We start from the raw sequence: 6,000 nt of genomic DNA, 5'->3' as shown, positions 1-6,000 counted from the left end.
CTTCTGCCTGGAAGAGTTCCTGTTGCAATATGATATAAATATTAAATAAAGAGGGTTATACTATATGGTTTTAGGACTAATTGGAAAAATCTGCACTGTCCTGCACAGGTACAATTTCTTTCCCAAACATTTTCAATCAGTGGTTGGTTGAAACCTCAGATGAAGAACCAGTAGATATAGAGCCTTGACTTGATAAACATGGAGACTTGACTAGCTTCATGGGTAGAGTATAAGAGACTCTGAAAAGAAACATGATCACTAAGCACAAGTCAATTAGCTTCCCACTCACCTTCCAAAATGCTTTATCAAGTGTCTCCTAGCTACCCGATACAGTTTCTAAAGTTAGAATGGTTTGGGGAGGCATAGTGGTGTTCCAGAGACCTTGTTATGCTACTTTTAGTCAGTGACTAGGTAAATCACTGAATTTCTGTGGACCTTTTCCTTCATCTGTCATGAAGGTATGTTTCCTTTGAAGTTTTACTAGATTATGGTGCATTTCTGGCAGAGAAGACATATACCTACTGAAATTTATTATTTGGATCTGCAAATGAGACCAATTAGAGTTTATAACTTGGTGTTTGACTCTCACTGTTGTCTCATAGCTGTTTCCTACATGGGATTCTGGAAAGAGAGAGTGTATATCTGAAAGACATGGGATCCTCCCAATGATGGTGGTAGCATTGTCACGCATGGAGATGATAGTTTTAGTGGTCAGGTTTTCCTTCACGCTGCCTTGTACCTGGACACCAGGGATAGACATACCTTTAAAGTTTAGTCAGTTCTATGTGGTTAGGAAAGTCATGTCCCCACAAGAGTCAGTGGTGACTTATGCAAATTTCAAGTTGAGTCAGGAATAGAACCTAAGTGCCCTGGATTCCTGCCCCATACCTAATGATAACATCCCGCTATGTTCCCTGTATCTGGGCTTGGCCGTGTCTAGAGGCAAGAGGCCTTGGTGAGCTTACTTGGTTGCTCTGGTTTGAAGAACAGAGGGATGTTAGCCTTCCATGGGGAGGCTTCACAGGCTGAGTTCCTCAGAGGCCAGTGGTGAGTACAAGTTCCTCCCTGAGACCTCAGTGAGCACTGAGATTTGAGAAGGCTCTACAGGCTTGAGAAGAAAGAGACACTGAAGCACTGAAGGGGAGGGGCAGAGAGATTTATGAGTAGACCCTAAATGAGCTTACAGGCCTCATCATAGCACCAGGAACGTTGTGGGGTGAACTTTCTTCAAGTATTTAAGAGACATGAGTGCCAGAGCACTCAATGATTGAACCTGGGTGGAGGGGAGAAGAGGGGGAGTCTTACTCAAAACCATGGAGGCAGGGCCTTCTCCTCAGGACCCGTGTCTGTTTGGGCAAGGCCCAGGGCTTTAGGACCAATAGAATCTGAGATGCAGATCACATGGGCTAGAGAAATTGGCTCAGATCACTTTTCCTGTGAATTGGCAGGGACAAAAGGGAAATAAGAACAACATGAGTAGAAGACCTGTCCTTCTTGCTTATTTGATTCTTGCAATGTTATGGGGAGCAGTGCTAACCACCTCAGTGTTGATTTGTTACGTGTTCTTGAACCCCTCCTTTAACACCTCCGTGTTGATTAAGTGTGTCTACCACAATCCAGGTTAGCTTGTCTCAAACTCACATGGCACACACTGTCATTATGTTTTTTCATTGTCTAGCATCTTGAAAGGCCACTGTTACAGTCTGAACCTGCAATGTCCCACGGGTTAGACCCTTGCTTCCCATCTGGTGGCTCTCTCTTAGAAGATTATGGAAAACTCTTTGGAGGTTAGGTCTCTGGAGGAAAATGGTCTCAGGTGTGCCTTTGAAAGTTAGACACCAAGACTCTTTCTCATTCTTTGCTTCTTTCTTATCCATCACAGATGAACAGTTTCCTCTTCCACATGCCCCTGCTGCCCCCTATCCGATTAGCACATAGAACCATACTGCCTTAGACTGAATTAGCTGAATCCATAGGCAAAGAGAGATCCTTCCTCCTTTAATTTGTTTTGTGAGATATTTTGTGACAATTGTTAAAGCAATTGATGTTTATTGTACGCTTAATCATCTCGGTCACTCTATGCTGTTCTACAGTAGATAATTTTAACCTCTGTGTAAATCTATACACAGAATTTCTCACTTGGTGGTTCATGTGTGGCTGGCAGGCATGCCCCAAATTACATCCTAAAGAGTATCAGGGCCGAAGGGATATGCCCTGTTTCCTTTGCAGCTCCCAGGGTACATTGCAAGCCCTATGTGATCTCAACATTTGGGTTTAATTAAAAAAGCAAGAACATCAGAAGCAAAATGAAAAGCACATGACCAAACAAGCAAAAATGTGCGACATATGTGTAAAAGAATGGCATCCCGAGCACAGAAAAACAACGGATGTTGCAATAGAAATGGAGAAAAACAGTGAGTTCACAAAAGTTACATGTTTAGAAGACTCACAATGATCACAATTGTATGATAAAAATGAAGTACAATTAAGCTAGCAAAAAAAAAAGACAACTGGTTTAGTGAGCATAAAGGAAGATAAGCACCTCTAACCTTGTTGGCTTTAAATATGTATACATTTAAATATATATATGATATTTATATATTTGGGGATTTTATTCATGAGTGTTGTAGTCACATGATTTCCACCTCTTTCTCCCTCAAATCCCTCTTACATCACTCTCATGCCTTCTCCAAACAATGGCCTCTCCTTTAATTAGTATTTTCACAGTCAGCTCTCCTGCTGAGTCCATTGGTCAGAGGTGTCTTAGAGACTCCTCAAACAATATCGGCTATCACCCTAGGCCTTCATTGCCTCCCAGAATTTGAGTGTATGATTCTTTTGCTGAAGACATTACATACTTCAGGCATGGGGCTTCAGTGTTTGAGTTCAGATCCACAGCTAGTCAAAATGCAGAGAACAAGTGACCATAGGCAACCCAACCCCAATTGGTATATTCACAATGTAACCCCTACACCAAAGGGCCAGGGAACACTATGCAAAATGTGGTAGAAGTGGAAAGACTGTAAGAGGCAGTGGACTAGGGCACGTGCTGCTAGATAGTGTCTTCTAGACACGAGAGGGATGCTATACCATGACATTTCAACAATATGTTTGAGTGGACATGGCATGCACGATGATTGTGTCACTCCACATGCCAATGTAGATGGGGGAAATGACACAAGACACCACCTCTAAAGGGACCACTACAGGCAATCAATGACTGCCTAGGGAAGGAGAATAAGTTTTCTTCAGGGATGAACCTGCCAACAGTTATTCAATCTCAAGTGGTCAGCCTTAAATACAGGCAAAGATGACCTGCTGACTTTAAAAAAGACCATATAAAAAACTTTCCTTCCTTCCTTCCTTCCTTCCTTCCTTCCTTCCTTCCTTCCTTCCTTCCTTCCTTCCTTCCTTCCTTCCTCCCTCTGTCCCTCCCTCCCTCCGACCTCCCTCGGTCCCTTCCTTCTTCCCTCTGTCCCTTCCTCCCTTTCAGTATAGGGTTTCATGGATGCTATTCAAATGTTCTAACCATTAAATATATTTCCAGCTATGCCCATTTTCAAGGTTGTACTAAAAATGAAAAATTTCCCTTTGTGAATCATTTAACATAATATGCTGCTGCTAGCTGCTTCATACAGAATATCAACACTTATTTTATGACCATACATTTGTGTTATTCTGATTTTAGATTATTCCTTTAGGGTCAAATTTTATTAACATTTGTTATTTATTATATGTTATATGATCCATACTCAAATCATCCCCCACACTCAACATAGTATTAATAATAATAATTTCAAATTAACCTGGTTTCTGTAGGTCAGTAATTTAGGCAGGCCACACAGATAGCTTCATCCAGAACACTAGACTAGAGTCACCTAAAGACTAACTCTCAAAGCTAGCACTGAGGCTTGGTTGATCTGTTAGCTAGAGTTCCATTGGTATGGGCTTTCTTCCAATATGGAGAATGAAATCTAATGGTAAGGTGAGAAGGGTACTGTTGCTTTAACAAATTACCACAAGTATAGTGGCTTTAGTCTGGACCACTTACTCATACATTAATAATAATAATAATAAAATCCTAAAGAACTGGGTGGATCTGACAAAGCACAACTCATCTCGTAGGAGCTGGTTCCAAGTATGTCCTAACTTGGTGTCTCATGCCCTAGCCTGTCTCCACACAGACTTAATATTTCCAGAACTCTTTCTATGCCAGATCCTAACACTAGAATCACAGAGGCTTTCATCCTGACTTTCCACTGGGGTTTGTAAAAAATGCCTGGGTTGTATCTTTCCCAACATTGACACTGACCAGCACCCTAGGGCGTGCCAGATCAAATGGCCTGAGTTCCGTGGTGCTGTGGCACTATTGTTCTGTGTGTACTTACTGTCCTACTGTGGACCCCTCTAGGGCATAGTGACTTCCCATATTATCTACTACAATCATTCCTTGTTGTCTGCAGGCTGCAGACCCATGTATTTAACCAAGCACAGATCATTATCTTTATAGTTAGGCCTATGTTAGTTGACTGTTACTGATCATGGATATGTTTTTCTTGTGACCATTTTCTAAACAATATAGTTTGTTAAGGCTTGAAAAATATTGCTCATAGTATGTGTTGGCTATAAGCAAAAGCTCACCTTTTAGGTGAGGGAACTGAACTTCTGTGGTTTTGGGAATCATGGAGGGTCTTGGAATCAACCCTCCCCCACAGGAGTTACACTCTAGTTATTGGCCTAGCAATGAGGAGACATGGTAGAGTCAGTTTCTGCTACCCTCCTGGGTACAGAGACTACATATAAGAAGTAGTTTACTTAAATTATTTTAAAATTTGGACTGATCAATTCTTTCTTGGGCCCATCTTTTAAAAATTACAGTATCATATGCAGCTGGGAAAAAAACCCTTAAATTTCCAAAATTCTGTCCAAGTTCACATGTTCATTAGATTCATTTTCTGTCTTCAGAGTAAGTACTGGTTGTAGGTTTGCCTAATAATTCTCTACCATGTGACCCATGCTGATATTTCATCTGACCTCTCAACTAATTTCATTGTCGTTCTTTCTAGTCTCTATCTACCCACTGTTCAGTTTCAATTCCTGTCACTCACTTTTTTTGGTATCAATTTCTATGCCATTTGATTATTGTTCTAGCAAAACTACATAACAAGTAGTGACTAGACCTCATGCACCATAGAACATTAGTGTTTTTGCATGTATATGTGGTATGTGCTTGTGTGTATGGCATACATATACATGCAAGTATTTGTACACATGTGTGTGCATGTGTTTGTGGAGGACTGAAGTTAATGTAATTTTCCTCAGTTGCTCTTCATTTTATTCTTTGAAGCAGGGTCTCTCAGTTGAACCCATAGTTCACCAATGAGACAAGTCTAGCTACAAAGCTTGCTCTGAGGATCTACTGCCTCTACTTTCCTAGGGCTCAACTCAAAGGAGAGCTGTAGTCCCTCCCTCACATTTATGTTCTAGTGATCTGAGGTCTGTTCTGCACATCTCCTGAAACATCCTCCCAGCCTCGCTAAACTGCTATCTTCCCCCTCTGTCTTTTTTCCCCTCCCCTCCTCCCTCGCTCCTCTTCCCTCCGTCCTCTCCCTTCCTCCCTTCCTCCCTTCTTCCCTTCCTTCCTTTCTCTTTCATCATGTGCTTCCCTGGGTTATCAGATCCCAGAGGGAGCCAGCTGGGGCAATTCTGTTCCATGTGTGGTTTATCAGTCTCATGGGACCCAACAGGCCATCGGGATGGGTACTTTATGAGATGGTGGCAGAGGATCAGGAGTGAGCATGCAGTTGTAAAAGTACTTCTTAAGACTTGTTCTTTGTCATTGTTACAATGAGTCTTATGGCCAAGGTGAAAGTCAAGGGGCAAGGATGTATGCTCTACCCAGGACACAGTGAAGAAAGGGAATAACTATTTCAGAACTGTCCTCTCTCAATTCTGTCCATTTACCCTCACAGTCTTTGTTGTAAACCATGTATTTATTTT

At 41.7% G+C, this 6,000-nt stretch overlaps 1 long non-coding RNA gene across 2 annotated transcripts in view; it reads left to right on the top strand.

Annotated features, from left to right (window-relative positions):
• The first annotated feature begins 401 nt into the window (after positions 1-401).
• Gm31013 overlaps positions 402-6,000 on the top strand; it is a 59,867-nt gene continuing 54,268 nt past the window's right edge. The window contains exon 1 of one of the 2 annotated variants that reach the window (XR_870607.1): positions 402-458. This is a non-coding gene — a long non-coding RNA (predicted gene, 31013). Of the gene's footprint in view, positions 459-909; positions 1,048-6,000 lie in introns of those variants that run through there. The other variant, XR_379209.1, reaches the window with a different exon arrangement.

The sequence above is a fragment of the Mus musculus genome, chromosome 9 (genome assembly GCF_000001635.26).
Source record: "Mus musculus strain C57BL/6J chromosome 9, GRCm38.p6 C57BL/6J".
Classification (NCBI taxonomy): Eukaryota; Metazoa; Chordata; class Mammalia; order Rodentia; family Muridae; genus Mus; species Mus musculus.
Note: the sequence above shows the minus strand (reverse complement) of the source record. Positions and strands in the feature narration are given on the sequence as shown.